A 21,500-nucleotide genomic window follows, 5' to 3' on the forward strand; every position below is an offset into this window, starting at 1 on the left:
TTTACAACACTTTTTTTTTTTTTTTTTTTAGGGACCACATGTCATTTGAAGTCATTTTGAGGGGTCTATATGATAGATATGATAGGAAATACCCAAGTGTGACACCATTCTAAAAACTGCACCCCTCAAGGTGCTCAAAACCATATTCAAGAAGTTTATTAACCCTTCTGGTGCTTCACAGGAATTTTTAGAATGTTTAAATAAAAATGAACATTTAACTTTTTTTCACAAAAAAATTACTTCAGCTCCAATTTGTTTTATTTTACCAAGGGTAACAGGAGAAAATGGACCCTAAAAGTTGTTGTACAATTTGTCCTGAGTACACTGATGCCCCATATGTGGGGGTAAGCCACTGTTTGGGCGCATGGGAGAGCTCGGAAGGGAAGGAGCGCCGTTTGACTTTTCAATGCAAAATTGACAGGAATTGAGATGGGACACCATGTTGCGTTTGGAGAGCCACTGATGTGCCATTGACACCATTTTGGAAAAGTAGACCCCCTAACAAACTTATCTAAAGGTGTGGTGAGCGCTTTGACCCACCAAGGGCTTCACAGAAGTTTATAATGCAGAGCCGTAAAAATAAAACAAACATTTTTTTCCCACAAAAATTATTTTTTAGCCCCCAGTTTTGTATTTTTCCGGGGGTAACAGGAGAAATGGGACCCCAAAATTTGTTGTCCAATTTGTCCTGAGTGCGCTGATACCTCATATGTGGGGGGGGGACCACTGTTTGGGCGCATGGGAGAGCTCGGAAGGTAAGGAGCGCCATTTGGAATGCAGACTTAGGCCGGTTTCACACGTCAGTGGCTCCGGTACGTGAGGTGAGTTTCCTCACGTACCGGAGACACTGACTCACGTAGACACATTAAAATCAATGTGTCTCTGCACATGTCAGCGTGTTTTCACGGGCCGTGTCCGTTTTGGAAAACACGGCGACATGTCATGTTCGTGGGAGCGCACGTATTACACGGACCCATTAAAGTCAATGGGTCTGTGTAAAACACGTACCGCACACGGATGTTGTCCGTGTGTAGACCGTGTGCCGTGCAGGAGACAGCGCTACAGTAAGCGCTGTCCCCCAGCATGGTGCTGAAGCCGCTATTCATTTCTTCTCGCTAGCATCGTTCGCTGGAGAGAAGATATGAAATTTTTTTTTATTTTTTTTTGTGTTTAAAAAAAAAAAAAAGATCCCTGTCCCCAACCCCCTCCCACCCCCTGTGCGCACCCCCGCTGTTAATAAAATACTTACCCGGCTCCCTCGCTGGCGCTGCTTCCTGTCCTCGCTGCAGCTTCTCCTGTATGAGCGGTCACTCGGTGCCGGCCATTACAGTGATGAATATGCGGCTCCACCCCTATGGGAGGTAGAGCCACATATTCATCACTGTAATAGGTGGCACCACGTGACCGCTCATACAGGAGAAGCTGTGACGAGGACAGGAAGCGGCGCCAGCGAGGGAGCCGGGTAAGTATTTTATTAACAGCGGGGGGCGCACAGGGGGTGGGAGGGATGGGGGACAGGGATCTTTCTTTTTTTTTTTTTTTTAACACAAAAAAAAAATTTCATATCTTCTCTCCAGCGAACGATGCTGGAGAGAAGAAATGAATGGCGGCTTCAGCACCAGATGCAGGGGACAGCGCTTAACTCTAGCACTGTCTCCTGCACTTGTGCCACACTGATGTTCAACGTAAGCACACGGACACTGATAATTCCGGTTTGTTTCCCCCCCCCCCGGTACCGGAATTATCTGGACGTGAGACTGGCCTTAGATGGAATGGTCTGCAGGCATCACATTGCGTTTGCAGAGCCCCTAATGTACCTAAACAGTAGAAACCCCCCACAAGTGACACCATTTTGGAAAGTAGACCCCCTAAGGAACTTACCTAGATGTGTTGTGAGAGCTTTGAACACCCAAGTGTTTCACTACAGTTTATAACGCAGAGACGTAAAAATAAAAGAACTCCCCCCAAAATTTATTTTTTAGCCCCCAGTTTTGTATTTTCCCGAGGGTAAGAGGAGAAATTCGACCCCAAAAGTTGTTGTCCAATTTGTCCTGAGTACGCTGACACCCCATATGTGGGGGGGAGCCACCGTTTGGGCGCATGGGAGGGCTCGGAAGGGAAGGAGCGCCATTTGGAATGCAGACTTAGATGGAATGGTCTGCAGGCGTCACATTGTGTTTGCAGAGCCCCTAATGTACCTAAACAGTAGAAATCCCCCACAAGTAACCCCATATTGGAAACTAGACCCCCCAAGGAACTTATCTAGATGTGTTGTGAGAACTTTGAGCCCCCAAGTGTTTCACTACAGTTTATAACGCAGAGCCGTAAAAATAAAAAATAATTTTTTCCCACAAAAATTATTTTTTAGCCCCCAGTTATGTATTTTCCCAAGGGTAACAGGAGAAGTTGGTCCCCAAAAGTTGTTGCCCTATTTGTCCTGAGTACGCTGATACCCCATATGTTGGGGTAAAACCCTGTTTGGGCACACGGGAGAGCTCGGAAGGGAAGGGGCACTGTTTTACTTTTTCAACGCAGAATTGGCTGGAATTGAGATCGGACGCCATGTCGCGTTTGGAGAGCCCCTGATGTGCCTAAACAGTGGCAACCCCCCAATTATAACTGAAACCCTAATCTAAACACACCCCTAACCCTAATCCCAACAGTAACCCTAACCACACCTCTAACCCTGACACACCCCTAACCCTAATCCCAACCCTATTCCCAACCGTAAATGTAATCTACACCCTAACCGTAACTTTAGCCCCAACCCTAACTGTAGCCTTAACCCCAGCCGTAACCCTAGCCCTAATGGGAAAATGGAAATAAATACATTTTTTTTTTTTTTAAATTTTCCCTAACTAAGGGGGTGATGAAGGGGGGGGGGGGGTTTGATTTACTTTTATAGCGGGGTTTTTTAGCGGATTTTTATGATTGGCAGCCGTCACACACTGAAAGACGCTTTTTATTGCAAAAAATATTTTTTGCGTTACCACATTTTGAGAGCTATAATTTTTCCATATTTTGGTCCACAGTCATGTGAGGTCTTGTTTTTTGCGGGACGAGTTGACGTTTTTATTGGTAACACTTTCGGGCACGTGACATTTTTTGATCGCTTTTTATTCCGATTTTTGTGAGGCAGAATGACCAAAAACCAGCTATTCATGAATTTCTTTTGGGGGAGGCATTTATACTGTTCCACGTTTGGTAAAATTGATAAAGCAGTTCTATTCTTTGGGTCAGTACGATTACAGCGATACGTCATTTATATCATTTTTTTTTTATGTTTTGGCGCTTTTATACGATAAAAACTATTTTATAGAAAAAATTATTATTTTTGCATCACTTTATTCTCATGACTATAACTTTTTTATTTTTTGCTGATGATGCTGTATGGCGGCTCGTTTTTTGCGGTACCATGATTATTTATATCCGTCTTTTTGATCACGTGTTCCACTTTTTGTTCGGCGGTATGATAATAAAGCGTTGTTTTTTTGCTTCGGTTTTTTTTTTTTCTTCTTACGGTGTTTACTGAAGGGGTTAACTAGTGGGACAGTTTTATAGGTCGGATCGTTACGGACGCGGCGCCCCTCATCAGGAGGGCGTTAAACTAGAAGAAGAGGGGACGGGAAGAAAAACATTAGACTTGAACAAAGAAGACCCAGGAAAACATACTCAGATGGGAGGTAAGAACATTTCTAAAGCAATCCACAGCGAGGAGATTGGAACAAAACAAAATCCTCTAAACTGCATGCTCGCAAACGCCAGAAGCCTGACAAACAAGATGGAAGAACTAGAAGCAGAAATATCTACAGGTAACTTTGACATAGTGGGAATAACCGAGACATGGTTAGATGAAAGCTATGACTGGGCAGTTAACTTACAGGGTTACAGTCTGTTTAGAAAGGATCGTAAAAATCGAAGAGGAGGAGGGGTTTGTCTCTATGTAAAGTCTTGTCTAAAGTCCACTTTAAGGGAGGATATTAGCGAAGGAAATGAGGATGTCGAGTCCATATGGGTCGAAATTCATGGAGGGAAAAATGGTAACAAAATTCTCATTGGGGTCTGTTACAAACCCCCAAATATAACAGAAACCATGGAAAGTCTACTTCTAAAGCAGATAGATGAAGCTGCAACCCATAATGAGGTCCTGGTTATGGGGGACTTTAACTACCCGGATATTAACTGGGAAAGTGAAACCTGTGAAACCCATAAAGGCAACAGGTTTCTGCTAATAACCAAGAAAAATTATCTTTCACAATTGGTGCAGAATCCAACCAGAGGAGCAGCACTTTTAGACCTAATACTATCTAATAGACCTGACAGAATAACAAATCTGCAGGTGGTTGGGCATCTAGGAAATAGCGACCACAATATTGTACAGTTTCACCTGTCTTTCACTAGGGGCACTTGTCAGGGAGTCACAAAAACACTGAACTTTAGGAAGGCAAAGTTTGACCAGCTTAGAGATGCCCTTAATCTGGTAGACTGGGACAATATCCTCAGAAATGAGAATACAGATAATAAATGGGAAATGTTTAAGAACATCCTAAATAGGCAGTGTAAGCGGTTTATACCTTGTGGGAATAAAAGGACTAGAAATAGGAAAAACCCAATGTGGCTAAACAAAGAAGTAAGAGAGGCAATTAACAGTAAAAAGAAAGCATTTGCACTACTAAAGCAGGATGGCACCATTGAAGCTCTAAAAAACTATAGGGAGAAAAATACTTTATCTAAAAAACTAATTAAAGCTGCCAAAAAGGAAACAGAGAAGCACATTGCTAAGGAGAGTAAAACTAATCCCAAACTGTTCTTCAACTATATCAATAGTAAAAGAATAAAAACTGAAAATGTAGGCCCCTTAAAAAATAGTGAGGAAAGAATGGTTGTAGATGACGAGGAAAAAGCTAACATATTAAACACCTTCTTCTCCACGGTATTCACGGTGGAAAATGAAATGCTAGGTGAAATCCCAAGAAATAATGAAAACCCTATATTAAGGGTCACCAATCTAACCCAAGAAGAGGTGCGAAATCGGCTAAATAAGATTAAAATAGATAAATCTCCGGGTCCGGATGGCATACACCCACGAGTACTAAGGGAACTAAGTAATGTAATATATAAACCATTATTTCTTATTTTTAGGGACTCTATAGCGACAGGATCTGTTCCGCAGGACTGGCGCATAGCAAATGTGGTGCCAATATTCAAAAAGGGCTCTAAAAGTGAACCTGGAAATTATAGGCCAGTAAGTCTAACCTCTATTGTTGGTAAAATATTTGAAGGGTTTCTGAGGGATGTTATTCTGGATTATCTCAATGAGAATAACTGTTTAACTCCATATCAGCATGGGTTTATGAGAAATCGCTCCTGTCAAACCAATCTAATCAGTTTTTATGAAGAGGTAAGCTATAGGCTGGACCACGGTGAGTCATTGGACGTGGTATATCTCGATTTTTCCAAAGCGTTTGATACCGTGCCGCACAAGAGGTTGGTACACAAAATGAGAATGCTTGGTCTGGGGGAAAATGTGTGTAAATGGGTTAGTAACTGGCTTAGTGATAGAAAGCAGAGGGTGGTTATAAATGGTATAGTCTCTAACTGGGTCGCTGTGACCAGTGGGGTACCGCAGGGGTCAGTATTGGGACCTGTTCTCTTCAACATATTCATTAATGATCTGGTAGAAGGTTTACACAGTAAAATATCGATATTTGCAGATGATACAAAACTATGTAAAGCAGTTAATACAAGAGAAGATAGTATTCTGCTACAGATGGATCTGGATAAGTTGGAAACTTGGGCTGAAAGGTGGCAGATGAGGTTTAACAATGATAAATGTAAGGTTATACACATGGGAAGAAGGAATCAATATCACCATTACACACTGAATGGGAAACCACTGAGTAAATCTGACAGGGAGAAGGACTTGGGGATCCTAGTTAATGATAAACTTACCTGGAGCAGCCAGTGCCAGGCAGCAGCTGCCAAGGCAAACAGGATCATGGGGTGCATTAAAAGAGGTCTGGATACACATGATGAGAGCATTATACTGCCTCTGTACAAATCCCTAGTTAGACCGCACATGGAGTACTGTGTCCAGTTTTGGGCACCGGTGCTCAGGAAGGATATAATGGAACTAGAGAGAGTACAAAGGAGGGCAACAAAATTAATAAAGGGGATGGGAGAACTACAATACCCAGACAGATTAGCGAAATTAGGATTATTTAGTCTAGAAAAAAGACGACTGAGGGGCGATCTAATAACCATGTATAAGTATATAAGGGGACAATACAAATATCTCGCTGAGGATCTGTTTATATCAAGGAAGGTGACGGGCACAAGGGGGCATTCTTTGCGTCTGGAGGAGAGAAGGTTTTTCCACCAACATAGAAGAGGATTCTTTACTGTTAGGGCAGTGAGAATCTGGAATTGCTTGCCTGAGGAGGTGGTGATGGCGAACTCAGTCGAGGGGTTCAAGAGAGGCCTGGATGTCTTCCTGGAGCAGAACAATATTGTATCATACAATTATTAGGTTCTGTAGAAGGACGTAGATCTGGGGATTTATTATGATGGAATATAGGCTGAACTGGATGGACAAATGTCTTTTTTCGGCCTTACTAACTATGTTACTATGTTACTATGTTAAATATGTGTACTTTTATTATTTTATTTTTTTTGTTTGTTTTTTATTTAGATAAAGAGATGTATTTATGGGAATTTTTTTTTTTTTTTTTTTTTTACATTATTTAGGATTTTTTATTTTTTTTTTAACACATTTGGAAATTTTTTTTTTTTTTTACTTTGTCCCGGGGTGGACATGACAGATCGTTGATCTGACAGTTTGCACAGCACTCTGTCAGATCAACGATCTGACTTGCAGTGCTGCAGGCTTACAAAGTGCCTGCTCTGAGCAGGAACTTGGTAAGCCACCTCCCTCCCTGCAGGACCCGGATGCCGCGGCCATTTTGGATCCGGGCCTGCTACAGGGAGGGAGGTAGGAGACCCTCGCAGCAACGCAATCACATCGCGTTGCTGCGGGGGTCTCAGGGAAGCCCGCAGGGAGGCCCCTCCCTGCGCGATGCTTCACTGTACCGCCAGCACACCGCGATCATGTTTGATCGCGGTGTTCCGGGGGTTAATGTGCCAGGGGCGGTCCGTGACCGCTCCTGGCACATAGTGCCGGATGTCAGATGCGATAGGCAGCTGACACCCGGCCGCGCTCCCCCCGTGAGCGCGGCCGATCGCGTATGACGTACTATCCCGTCTCAACGGGATAGTACGTCATATGTCAGAAAGGGGTTAATGTATAATGAGCACTCAGAGCAGCATCACATGATATGTGCTGTAAGCCGGGGGGAATACTATACCTTCATTACGGAGGGGGTTCCAATCACCTGACTGCTGCAGCCAATCACAGGCCTTGGTAGTCAGGTAACCGAAGAAGGTGACGTTATTGTTTCCTTGGCTGACTACTTTATAACTTGCTATTTCAAGCCTTTAACCCCTTAATGACAGCCAATACGTCTTTTAACTGACCTGACATATAAGAGAATAGCCTCCCCATACAGTTAACAATCCAGCATCCATCGGTTGTTCACTATAGCTGACAACTTGCTGCATCAGCCATGATCAGTGTTTGCACCGTTCAACTCTGTTTAACCCCTTAGATGCTGCTGTAAATAGTGACTACATCATTATAAATGGTTAACCGAGTGTGGGGGCTTCCTATTTAACCAAATTGGTGCCCTCAGATTTTGATTTTGTGGTCCTGATTTTTGCCATGGCTATTCATGACCAAATAGCGGCCTTAGAGTCTGACTGTTATAGTAATCTGTTCAGAAGTTAGAGACATTTAGGTGGTAAAAATGCACATTTTCATTTCTATCATGCCACTTTGTATTAATTCCTGTAAAGCACTTGAAGAGTTAATAAACTACCTGACTGCAGTTTTCAATATGTCAGGGGGTGCTGTTTTTAAAATGGTATCCCGTTTGGGGGTTAACAATATGAGACCCCTAAAGTCACTTCAAACATGTTTAAGTCCCTAAAAAAATAACTTTTGCAAATTTCCTTGAAAAAATGAAAAATTGCTGCTACATTTTTATTCCTCCTAAAATGCTAACAAAATAAGATAACAGTTTACAAATGGTGCTGATGTAAAGCAGAGATGAGGGAAATGTTATTTATTAATGTTTTGCTGTGGTATGACTCTCTGGATTAAAGGGATAATCATTCAAAGTTTGAAAATTGCTAATTTTTTTAACATTTTAATCAAATTTTTGATTTTTTTATAAATAAACACAAAACATATTGACCTAAATTTACCATTATCATAAAGTATAATGTGTCACGAAAAAAACAATCTCAAAATCACTGGGATTTGTTGAAGCATTGCAGAGTTATTACCACACAAAGTGACACTGGTCAGATTTCAAAAATTTGGCTCCATCACAAAGGGGTTAAACCAGTGTTTCCCAAATTTCAGTCCTCCCGGACCCCACGGGTCATGTTTTCAGGATTTCCATAGTGTTGCAGAGGTGAGACAATTCCTGATGCCTTGATGATACTTCCACTACTTGTGCAATACTAAGGAAATCCTGAAAACATGATCTGTGGGGTCCGTGAGGACTGGAGTTTGGGAAACACTGCTTTAAACAATGCAGGTACGTTCATATGACAATGTCATTGTCAAACTGCTGCACCTTTATGGGATGCTCACATTGTGTTTTTGTTTTTTTTCTTGGAGCAGAAACGGTTAATGATGAGTGAATATACTCGTTACTCGAGATTTCTCGAGCACGCTCGGGGGTCCTCCCGAGTATTTTTTTTTTTTTTAGTGCTCGGAGATTGTTTTCCTCACCTCAGCTGAATGATTTACATCTCTTAGCCAGCTTGATTACATGTGGGGATTCCCTAGCAACCAGGCAACCCCCACATGTACTTATGCTGGCTAACAGATGTAAATCATTCAGCTGCGGCAAGAAAAACTAAATCTCTGAGCACTAAGCAATACTCGGAGGACACCCAAGCGTGCTCGAGAAATCTCGAGTAACGAGTATATTCGCTCATCACTAGCAACGGTTCAAAAACCATGAGTTTTGAATGTAGAGTTTCTGCTCCAATAACTGTGTGTGAACACACTCTTACGGCCTATTTACATACCCATGTGCACATCTGCAGGTGCTGTACACAGAGCAAGTGTCGATCAGTACAGATACTCACAGGGCCTGTGCACGGCTGAGTAATAAGCCACATTTTCTCTTGTCCACTTACATAATACGGCTAAGTGGAGACAAATGAGAATGTGTACTGTGCCTCCATTAATACACTGATGTGAGTGATGTCATACAAAGCACACCTGTAAACCAATCTACCCACAATGTCTGTTAGATGCTGGTGTAGCCATCGAATTTTCTCAGCTGAAACCTCTTCAGGAAAACGCCAGCAGTAATTTTCCTGAAGCATGGTTAGTGATCAGTGAACGTGCTGGGATAAGGCATTATACGACCATGCTCAGGTGCTACCCGAGTGACTTCGGCGTGCTCAAGTAATATATTCGAATCCCTGCGGCTGCATGTCTTGCGGCTATTAGACAGACGCAACACATGCAGGGATTCCCAAATTCATGACGAGCGGCGGTGTTCGCTATACCACAAATCATACTCCAGCGGGGACCGAGGTAGGGTTTGTGGCAAGGCGCACACATAGTTGTACGCTGCTTTACCAATGCTCCTGATTGATCAAGCGGGTAACGCTGCTTCATGAATCAGGAGTGTCTAACTCCAGCCTGTGGGCAACATCCAGACTTATGGCTATTCCAGTCTGGCCCATGGACTGAGACGGCTGAAGGTCTGAAACAGTGGCCCATGGACCGCTCCATGCCCTCCTTTTGCCGTACCATGTCCTCCCTTGCCCGCTGACCACCTGCTGCTTGCTGTCATTGCCCTCGGGATATAGACAGAGGGGAATACATTGTTGGAGAGGGGGCTGCCAGCTCCATTTTCCACCAATTAGTGTGTGAGGGTATGTGGACACGTTGCTGATTTTGTTGCAGATTGGCCACTGCGGATTTGCAGCAGTTTTCCATGAGTTTACTGTACAACGTGAACCTATGGAAAACAAAATCCACAGTGCACATGCTGCGGAAAAAAACGCACGGAAACGCAGCATTGCTTGTTCTGTAGCATGTCAATTCTTTGTGCAGATTCCGCAGCAGTTTACACCTCCTCCATAATAGGAATCCGTAGGTGTAAAACCGCAGGTGGAATCCGCACAAAAAAGGCAGAAAAACAGCAGTAAATCTGCAGTGCGGATTTCCTGCAGATTTGCCAAAATCGGTGTGGAAAAATCTGCAGACAACCCACCTACGTGTGCACATAGCCTGAGACAGCAGGCGTGATGACCTTATCTCATCGTGTCCGTTGTATACTGCAGAAAGTCTGTATTTGAGAGAGCAGAGGCAGAGCATTGGGGTAACGGGACGAAGGTGAGTATGTGTGTTTTTATTTTGTTTTTTGTGTATGGATATATGTTCCATATGTAAGAGGCTATGTGGGGCTCGTATGCAGGAATGACTGTGGGGGCTCAAATGGTATGCAGGGAGATGTCCGCACATTTAATTGTGCTCAATATTAAGTGATGCAATTAATATGAATTGTTTAATATCTTACTATTAACTCCTTCGCCCCCAAGCCTGTTTTCTCCTTCACCTCATTGGGGGACACAGGACTGTGGGTGTATACTTCTGCCGCCAGGAGGCTGACACTAAGTAGACATAAAAAAAAAGTTAGCTCCTCCTCCGTCGTATACACCCTGACACTGGCTACCAGAGAATCCAGTTCTTGCTTAGTGTCTGAAGGAGGCACACCTCTGGGTCCCGGATCCTCGGACCCTTATTTCTTTCAACTTCATATGGATTGAGAGGGGCGACGGATCCTTTTGAGGGTCCGATCTCCCCAAACCAGCAACGAGCAAGCACGTGCGAGTATCTCCACGTATCCTTTCCCGCGACGTGGGATTGCACTCCGGACTTGGCCCTGACCACCCTAAGGTATTTAAGACCATAGGCTGTACAGGTGCCCTCTGATGTCCGTGTGATCCCCCTGATTTCTACACCTAGGTTCTGCTGTGGTGTTAGAGGGGTGGTGGACGGTCCCTCTCCTTTTCCCAAAGGTGGATAATGGAGCTAGGGTTAACACAGTCATATTCTCTGCCCTCCCCCGCTAGCCCTCTTTTCTCAGAGGGTTCAGCTTGAAAAAATAGGGGACGGATAGGAAAGGGGCTCCTGATGCAAGCGCTTTTTACCTCCTAGGCAGCTCCGGGCGTCCCTGCGCCGATCGGCGCCAGGTAATGAGCGGCTCCGCAGTCTCCCTTCAGCGCTGCGGCTCGTCCGGTGCTAGTCGGCGCCGCAGCGGTACAGTGCGGCCGGCGCCGCGGCCTTTCAGGGGCTCCAGGCTCCGGCCTGGCGTCCCGGGTGCTCTTCCGGGTCATTCTGGCCCGGCTTCCACCCAGAACAGACCACGCTGTGAGGCTCCGCCCCCTCCGGCGCGTTTACTTCCGGTCCGCCCCCTCCTCTCCATGCTGGGGAAAATCGAGGTCCCAGCTTCGGCCTACTACAGGCCGCTTCAACGCTGCAATCATGGCGTTTCCGCCCCCTGAAGACAGCTGGGGATAAAGGCGGCACATTTTGTGTTCGGTTCCACACTGCAACACAGGACTGGGGTAAGTGCTTCCCCCTCCAGCCTGACAGCAGAAGCACTGTTGTTTTCCCGGTCTAAAGCCCTGGGTATAGCTTTTACAGAATCACTATGTCTAGATGGGTCAAGTCTCACACGGTCCTATATACCGTTTGCGTAGCTTGCCGTGCTGCCCTCCCGTATGCCCAGAGCAATCGTCTCTGTGAGGTCTGCGACTCTGAACGTGCTCAGGAGACCCCCCCCCCCCCCCCCCCCTGCGAGTTCCCCAGCAATCTCTCCAGCTCCTGCCCGTCATGCAAAGGCTGGGGCAGTTCCACCGGAATGGGTCACGTCCTTTTCGCCCTAACTGAAGCAATCAAGTCCGTTCAGACCCCGGCGGTCAGGGCCTGCAGCCCATCTGTCTCAGAGAAGGCCTCAGGGTCTCAAAAGCCTTCGGCCTGCAGGGCCGCGCTCAAACTAGACAGACGCGTGGAAAGCGAGTTCGCACAGCGTCGCTCGGGCCGTCTGGGGCTTCGGCATCCTGGAGGTCCGTATCTCGCTCGCCTTCCTCAGTAGAGGCGGAGAAGTTGAGACAGACTATGAGTCAGAAGTTTCCCTTAACTTTGAGGCTCCTGGGTTTCAGGAGTCTGTCGATAGCCTGATTGAGACTGTCAATTCAGTCCCTGGGGTTAGAAGACGAACTCGCCTTACCCTCTGATCACAAGGTCTCATTTAAGCGGGCCAAACGGTCCCATAGGGTTTTTTCCTCTCTCCCCGAGTTTGAGGACCTGATTCGGAATCGGGAGCTCCCGGACAAGCTTTTTTCGGAGCAAAAAAAAACCTTGAAGGCTAGGTATCCCTTTGCTACTGAGTTATGTAGTAAATGGGCAGAAAATCCCTCAGTAGATCCCCCGGTGTCTCGTTTAGCCTCTAGCACTTTGCTATCTCTCCCTAATGGCTCGTCCATTAAGGATCCTACGGATCGTCTTATAGAGAGCTTAACTAGTTCCATTTTTTGAGGCTTCAAGTTCAGCATTTTTTCCCTCTTTTGCAGCAACTTGGGTTACTAAGGCTATATTGTCTTGGTCAGAGTCTTTAACAAAGGCTCTTCAAGAAAGGGATTTGCCAGCAGAGCTGTCAGAAATGTTTTTCTCAGATGCTCTTGCGGGTAGCTATCTGATCAATGCATCCTTTGATGCTGCAGACTGTACCTTCTTCTGCTGCGGCTAATGCAATTGCCATTAGAAGGGCGCTCTGGTTAAGTACATGGGCCGATTCTACTTCTAAAAAGTCTCTTTCAACCCTACCCTACCAGGGGGGTGGCTTATTCGGAAAAAAAAAAAAGCTGGATCAGCTTATCTCCAACTCCACAGGAGGGAAGAGCTAGCTTTCTCCTCAGCAGAGGATTAGACAGCCTTTTCGTCGCCAATTCCAGGCCCGCTTCAGATCCTTTCGTAATACTAGATGGGCTCCAGCATCGGGCTCTGCGGAGCAGGGTCGACCCAATCAGGATCGAGACAATCGAGTCTCCTATACGGCCCATCAGGGGGGAAAGATGCTTTCCTAGTCATCTATATCCAGAGGATCTAGGACTCAAAAGTGACTGGAGACCTCCTCGGAGTGCCTCCAACAGAGTAGGCGGACGTCTACTTTTGTTTCACCAGGTCTGGCTCTAAGTTATCCACGACCAGTGGGTGGGAGAGCTCGTATCTTCAGGTTACAAGATAGAGCTAGTCTGTCAGCCTTCTCCCCGGTTCTTCCCAGGTCCGGGTCCCACTGACAAGACCAGTACAATTCCATAGGGTCCCTTCGTCTCTGCGGGGTTATTTCTCCTGTTCCAAGAGAAGAAAGGTTTCAAGGATTTTATTCCAATCTTTTCGTAGTACCCAAAAAGGACGAAATAGTAAGAACCATTCTGGATCTGAAACGCTTAAACGGGTTTGTCCACGTTCGTCACTTTCGGATGAAATCTCTCTGGTCAGTTATTGCCTCAATGGAAAAGGGAGAGTTCTTGGCCTTAATAGACATTCAGGATGTCTGCCTACATATTCCCATTTTTTTCTTCTCATCAAAGATTTCTCCGGTTCGCCCTAAACAACCTACACTTCTAGTTCACGGCTTTACCCTTCGGGCTGGCCTCCGCTCCCAGGGTGTTCACGAAGGTCATGTTAACTGTGGTGTCCATTCTGCACTCTCGAGGGATAGTAGTCTTGCCTTATCTAGACGATCCTCTGATTAAAGGGCCATCCTTTCAGGAGGCCAGCTTGTTCTAGACTCCCTTTCTCGTCTGGGTTGGCTAGTAAATTTAAGGAAGTCATCCCTAGATCCATCTCGGAGGATTTCATTTCTAGGCATGATTTTCGACTCCTCTCAAGTCCTGACGATCCTTTCCCAGGACAAGGTCCTAGCCCTTCAGCGGGAGGTGAGGAATCTCCAGCAACCGTACCCTCATACAATCCGATCCTGCATGAGGGTGTTAGGAAGGATGGTTGCAGCTATAGAAGCAGTACCATTTGCACAGCTTCACCTTCGACCTCTCCAGCATGCAATCTTAGCAGTATGGAAAAAGAATCAACTCTCTCTCAACCGCAGTTTTCTGTTGTCTCCCCAGGTTAGGCAGTCTCTTTCATGGTGATTAAACAGCTCGTCCCTACTGGGGGGGAAGCTCTTTCCCCCAACCTATTGGCTGGGAAGTCACAACTGACGCCAGTCTCCTCCGTTGGGGAGCAGTGTTTTTTTCACCACACAGCTCAGGGGCGTTGGTCTCCTCAGGAATCAGATCTCCCCATCTATCTCTTAGAGATTCGGGCGGTTCGACTAGCTTTGCATTATTTTTGCTATCTTTTGTCGGGTCGCCCGGTCCGAATTCAATCGGACATAAATCTTCAGGGGGGCACCCGCAGCAAGGCAGCCATGCAGGAGTTAAAAGAAATTCTGTTCTGGGCTGAGAGGAATCACTCGGTGATTCCTGCAGTCCACATCCCGGGCGAAGAGAACTGGGCGGCAGATTTCCTCAGCCGTCCGGGTCTGGCGTCAGGGGAATGGTCTCTCCATCCCGAAGTATTTCAGCAAATATGCCATCTATGGGGGACTCTGGATGTGGATCTAATGGCGTCCAAGTGGAATGCCAAGGTACCCAGACTTGTCTCCCGGTACCGAGATCCACAGGCGATCGCCGTGGATGCGCCAGTACTGACTTGGAACCAGTTTCATCTCTATTATCTGTCCCTCCTCTGGTGCTGCTCCCGAGGGTAATCAAGATCAAGTCAGAAGGAGCGCCGGCTATTCTGATCGCTCCGGGTTGGCCATGGCGAACCTGGTATGCGGACCTAGTACAGTTTTTCGCCGGAGTTCCGTGGCGGCTCCCCAATTGTCCAGATCTTCTATCTCAAGTGCCGTTTTTACCACCAGAACTCAGGGGTCCTACGTTTGACGGCCTGGCCGTTGAATCTTGGGTTTTTAACTCAGGCAGGGTTCTCCCAAGAGGTATCAGATACCATGATTAATGCATGTAAAACCGTTTCGGCCAGAATTTATCTTTACACTTGGAAAGTCTTTCTTTCTTGGTGTAGAGGGCGCGGGCTGCCTCCTGTGCGTTTTTCCGTCCCTAATATTCTAGCCTTTCTCCAAGCAGGACTGGATTCAGGGCTTGCTCCAAATACTCTTAAAAGGAAAATTTCAGCCTTATCGGTCTTTCTTTTTTTTTTTTTTTTTTGCGTAGGATTGCTACTACCTGTCAGGTCAGGACCTTTTTTTCAGGGAGTCGTTCATAAGGTCCCTACTTATAAGACTCCTTTGGAAGCTTGGGACCTTAATTTAGTCTTAAGGGCCTTGCAGCAGGCTCCCTTAGAGCCTCTTGAGGATATTTCCTTGACTTTCCTTTCTTGGAAAGTCGTATTTTTAGTGGCCTTAACTTCCATAAGGCGGGTATCAGAACTGTCAGCCCTGTCCTGTCGTACTCCCTTTCTACGTTTTCTTCAGGACAAGGTAGTACTCGGACCAGTACCTTCCTTTTTGCCGAAGGTTGTTTCCTCGTTCCATTTTAATGAGGATATAGTTCTTCCTTCTTTTTGCCTGGCGCCTACGCACCGTGTATAAAAAAAAAAAAAAGCTCTCCATACGTTGGACCTGGTGAGAGCGCTAAGGAGATACATTTCCCGTCAGGCTCCTTTCCGTCAGACGGATGCTCAGTTTGTCCTCCCAGAGGGTCGCAGGAAGGGATGCGCGGCCTCAATATCTACCCTGGCCAGGTGGATACGTGCGGCCATTCTGGAGGCCTATCGCACCAAGGGCATGATGGTTCCGGCTGGAATCAAAGCTCACTCCACTAGAGCAGTGGGGGGCTTCCTGGGCGATTCGGCATCAGGCCTCAGCAGAACAGGTTTGCAAAGCTGCAACCTGGTCTAGTTTGCATACCTTTGTCAAACATTATAACGTCCTCTCCCAGATCTCTGCAGATGCAAGTCTGAGTAGAAGGATTCTTCAAGCGGCGGTAACGCTCTTATAGACAACAGTGGTCTGGATAATTATTATTGGTGAGTTAATTTCCCACCCAGGGACTGCTTTAGGACATCCCACAGTCCTGTGTCCCCCAATGAGGCGAAGGAGAAATAGGGATTTTTGTGTTAGGGTATGTGTCCACGTTCAGGATTGCATCAGGATTTGGTCAGGATTTTTCATCAGTATTTGTAAGCCAAAACCAGGAGTGGGTGATAAATGCAAAAGTGGAGCATATGTTTCTATTATACTTTTCCTCTAATTGTTCCACTCCTGGTTTTGGCTTACAAATACTGATGAAAAATCCTGACCAAATCCTGATGCAATCCTGAACATGGACACATACCCTTACTCACCGTAAAATCCTTTTCTCCGAGACGCTCATTGGGGGACACAGCTCCCTCCCTGGTGGCTACTGTCTTTTTGTATCTGATATTATCAGTGAGGTTTTTTCTAGACTTAAGTTTTCTGTATTTATGCTGATAATATTATTTTTACTTCTCCTACTGCTTTTGCACCAAACTGGATTCTCTGGTAGCCAGTGTCAGGGTGTACACGACAGAGGAGGAGCTAACTTTTTTTTATGTCTACTTAGTGTCAGCCTCCTGGCGGCAGAAGCATACACCCACAGTCCTGTGTCCCCCAATGAGCGTCTCGGAGAAAAGGATTTTACGGTGAGTAACACAAAAATCCCTATTTCGCCCTCATTGCCAGACTAGATTCTACAATTCCGGCCACTGTCGCTTTATGAGGTAATGACTGTGGAACGCTTCATCCTGGGATTGTTTTTTTTATTTTGTTTTTTTTTTATGACACATTGTACTTCATGATAGAGGTAAAGTGTCTTCAATATGATTTGCGTTTTGTGAAAAAATCTAAAATTTGGCAAAAAAATTTTAATTTTCAAACTTTTCTGTCCTTAAATCAGGCATGACACAAAATAGTTAAATAACCTTTCACCCCTGTATATTCTACATGAGCACAATTTTTTAAAACTAATTTTTTTTGTTAGGCAGGTAGAAGGGTTAAAAGTTGGACAGCGATTTCTCATTTTTACAACACCCATTTTTTTTTTTTTTTAAGGACCACATCACATTTGAAGTGTCTATATGACAGAAAAAACCCAAAGTGACACAATTCTAAAAACTGCACCACTCAAGGTGCTCAAAACTACATTCAAGAAGTTTATTAACCTTTCACTACGTGGAGCACACTGCTGCGCTTCTCCAGTCTTAGGGTATGTGTCCACGTTCAGGATTTTACTCAGGTAAAATCCTGACCAAATCTGCACCTGAGGTCACTGGCAGGTCACCTGCGTTGTCCTTGCGTTGTTTCTGCAATGTAAGGACATGCTGTGTTCTGAAAAGAAAACATGGGGAAGACATTGGGATTTGGGTCGGGATGGGAATTGGGACAGAAGTGGCTGTGTGGGGAGGTGTGGATGTTGGAGGGGCTTCGGAGCTGACCTGCACTAGAGCAGTATGCCGGCATTGCATTACCCGCATCTGCTGGTCAAGAGTTAGCTTTTCCATGCTCCTGAGCATGGATTGCAAAAAAAGGTTGCTTGGAGCTTGACTTGCATCTGAATGCAGCCTATCCAAGCGACTGCTGTGTTCACTCATGCGTGTTTGCATCATGTTGAACCCAGCAGTCACTTGCTCTCCCAAAATTTTGAAAGGGCTTTGGAAAGATGCATTCAGATGCAAGAACTCAGGAGCATAGCTCCTTTCCTGACCACTCTGTCGCTGCCGCCACGAACCTAATGGTGGTGTAGAGGTTGCAGGATCGGAGGGGTGGGGTAAAGGGAACGCTAACTGTTGACCAGCAGCTTCAAGTAACGAAGGCTGCGATGATGCTCCAGTGCTGGTGGCGGTGGAAGTGGATGGGGCAGAGGTACCGGAAGGGTCAGACGAGGGGTGGAGTCTACCGACGTGGCCCTCGGTGGCGGACTCCTGAGAGATCGCTCCAGAGGGATCCAAGGTAGATGCAGGCTCCCGATGGTGCTGTGAAAAAGGAAAAAAAAATTAAGTTATTGATAGGAAAAAGCCCTGCCTGAAACCAAAAAAGTTAGACAGGTAAACCTGGTGATTTATTCAATGGCCTGTAGAATACTTACGTTCTACTCAGCATTGTTTCCCGGAGGAAGGACAGGGCACGGCTGTGTTTATACCGAGTCCTTCGTCCTGCTGAGCCATTCGGGGCCTGCATCTCCTGGTTAAACTCCCTCTTGAAGCGATCCCTGCGTGACCGCCACCGCTTCCTAACCCTTTCACCTGTAAAGACAAAGAAATTAAAGCAAGTGTTAATTACAAAACACATTCCGTTCAGCTCAAAACATAACTGTAAAGTGAATACTTACATTCTTGAGTCTGCTGCCTTGGCGCAAGGTCCTCCCACATCGGCAATACGTTTTGGCAGACTTCCTCCCAGAGCCGACGGGTCACATACGTATCAGCATGCCTGCGGTCAGCCATATTCCACAGCGAATCCCGCTCGCGGACCTCCTCGATGAGGCGGTCCACATCGATCCCGATGTCCTCACCATCTGAGTCGGGAGCACGCTGTGAAGACTGTGAAAATAAAAAATAAAAAACAAATTAATACACTGAAGCACAAAACTACCAAGAGAAAAAAAACAGCAAACTCACTGCTGGCTGACCATGGCAGTGATGACGCCGACTCTGGGAGCGGCTGGGAGGACATTCATGGCGTTGGCCAGAATGTGCAGCAGACTAAAAAAAAAAAAAAAAAGAATTATGTTTGATGTAGGCATATGTTGTATGTGTACTGTGATGTATGATGAAGTGTTTGTATGTGTTGGGTGCTCTGTGATGTGTGAAGCAACTGTTTCGGCACAACTTGCGCCCACTCCTTGTATTTCTCCACCCATCTCGTCTCCTTCTGAGAGGCCCCCGGCTGCTTCAGCTTCCTGTGAAAACATAATGCATATAGTGATTACCCGAAATTTTAACTATAGCACCAAAACCTTAAAAAATTTAAAATTACCGCAACACGCTGTCGCTGTGGAGGAGGGCTCCCAGAAGAAGACATTTTGTTGTCCCTGGTAGCTTTAGTCTGGGTAGGCGGCTGTGGTCCCTGGTGGCTCTGCAAGTATAAAGACCCTTGTAATCTACTATACACATTGAAATTGAAGCTTTAGGGTCTTTAATACTTACAGCAGCAAAGCTGCTTTCTCCCTGCTGGAATATTTTCAGGCGGCTGTGGTCCCTGGTGGCTTTAGTCTGGGTAAGCAGCTGTGGTCCCTGGTGCCTTTAGTCCGGGTAGGCGGCTGTGGTCCCTGGTGGCTCTGCAAGTATAAAGACCCTTGTAATCTACTATACACATTGAAATTGAAGCTTTAGGGTCTTTAATACTTACATCAGCAAAGCGGCTTGCTCCCTGCTGGATTATTTCCAGGCGGCTGTGGTCCCTGGTGGCTTTAGTCCGGGTAGGCAGCTGTTGTCCCTGGTGGCTCTGCAAATATAAAGAATTTATCGTTAGAACCACCCCCCAAACTAGCTAATGTAAAAGATTTACTAACCACCCTGCTGAAATTATCTGAGCAGTGTTCATGCAGGCCAACAGCAAAAGTTTTTAGACATAAACCCCCCCAAAAATATACCCAAGGCACACCAGTCTGAGCTGGATTCCCTACTGCAATAGTATGTGCAAGCTGTAAAACCATTTTCCCCAACCCCCGAAAAAAAAAAAAAATACCCTCTTGTAAAATTGAAATGCCTACACACCAGTTCAAATGTATTGATCACAAATGTGATTTGAAAAAATCCCTTTAAAAAATAAAATTTTCCTTTTAAAAATGTTAGATAACCTTTTATCTTAAACAATACACCCTAAACCAACTCGGTATTGCATGTGTGGCCATTTGTACATACACCAGGTTAAAATTTACCTTTGTGAAATGATACTACGGACATTTTTAAGAAAATTTTTATTAATTCTTTTTTAATTTTCTTTTTTTTTTTTACCATCACAATTAGGAGCTACAATGCTCTTTATTTTAAATACAAGTACATCAACTGGAAATGTTTCCAACAAGAAAAAAAAAATTGAAAGAAAAAAAACCAAACACACGCAAGACACATGCTCACACACTGAAACCACATGCTGCACAGACCACACTACTTGGTAAATACATCACATTACTAAATAAAAATGTACGTGCACTCACCCATTCGCACGGACGCATGCAACCGCAATCACCCAGAAGCATGCACGAAAGCACACAGGCGCATGCACAACAAATGCAGACACACAAAAGCACATAGGCGCAGGCATAATGCACGCACACAGCCGTACGCAAACACACACAAAAGCACACCGGCTTATGCAAACACACAGATGCACAAAAGCACACAGGTGGACAAAAACACACAAAGACGAACACAGACACGCACACAAAAATGGCAGGACACACACTGTCTGGATGCTGGCAGGCCTGAGGCTGGAGCTGGACGCTGGCTCGCTTCACAGTAGCAGGCCTCAGGCTGGAGCTGGACTCTGGCAGGACGCTGGCTGGTGCAGGACGATGGCAGGCCTCTGGCTGTATTCAGGTTTAGCTCTGGCTGTATTCAGTACGTCATACAGACACAAACACATGCACACACAGACACACGCAAAAATGGCAGTACTCACACTGGCTGGCAGGCCTCTAGCTTGATGCTGGCTTCTGGCAGCACAGTCAGGCCTCTGGCTGCATAGGTTTTGTGGCACCCCTAGGGGTATTTGCCACAAAAATAGTTACTGACAGTAAATGCAAATACTAAAATAGCAAGACTGCACTACCACCTCCGGCCAGAAGGGGGAGCTCCAGAGACTCCCCTTGATCCATTCTGGTCTGAGAGAAGAACTGGCAGTTGGGCTAAGGAGCTGAAAGTGAGAGGTCATACAACTGAATTTCTAACAGCCCTGTGACTGTTACCAGGCCTAAATCACCGGCCTGAGGAGAAGAGGGATAGAGAAAAAGGACATTGTGAGAACCGGGTAGCATTAATCACTACCCAGAACAGGCGCAAAGACGGATACCGGATCCGTGGCTGTATTCATTACATATAATACAGCAACCGGAAAAACGTGAGGTGATATCAGCTTCACTAGGGTCGGACGCAGCAACAGACACAGAGTTCAGCGGTACTCCTGGAGGGGGTAAGCCGATAAAAGGACTCGGGTTGCCCGTCGAACCAGGACCCGGAGGGGACAGATTGGGCCGGCAGCCAGTTCACATACAGCAGCAGGGCCACACAGATATTGCGTACAATAAGAGGCGAAGACCCCGGCAGGGTCAAAGTAACTCAGAGTTCCCATACAGACTCC

Source organism: Ranitomeya imitator, chromosome 4 (genome assembly GCF_032444005.1).
Source record: "Ranitomeya imitator isolate aRanImi1 chromosome 4, aRanImi1.pri, whole genome shotgun sequence".
NCBI lineage: Eukaryota > Metazoa > Chordata > Amphibia > Anura > Dendrobatidae > Ranitomeya > Ranitomeya imitator.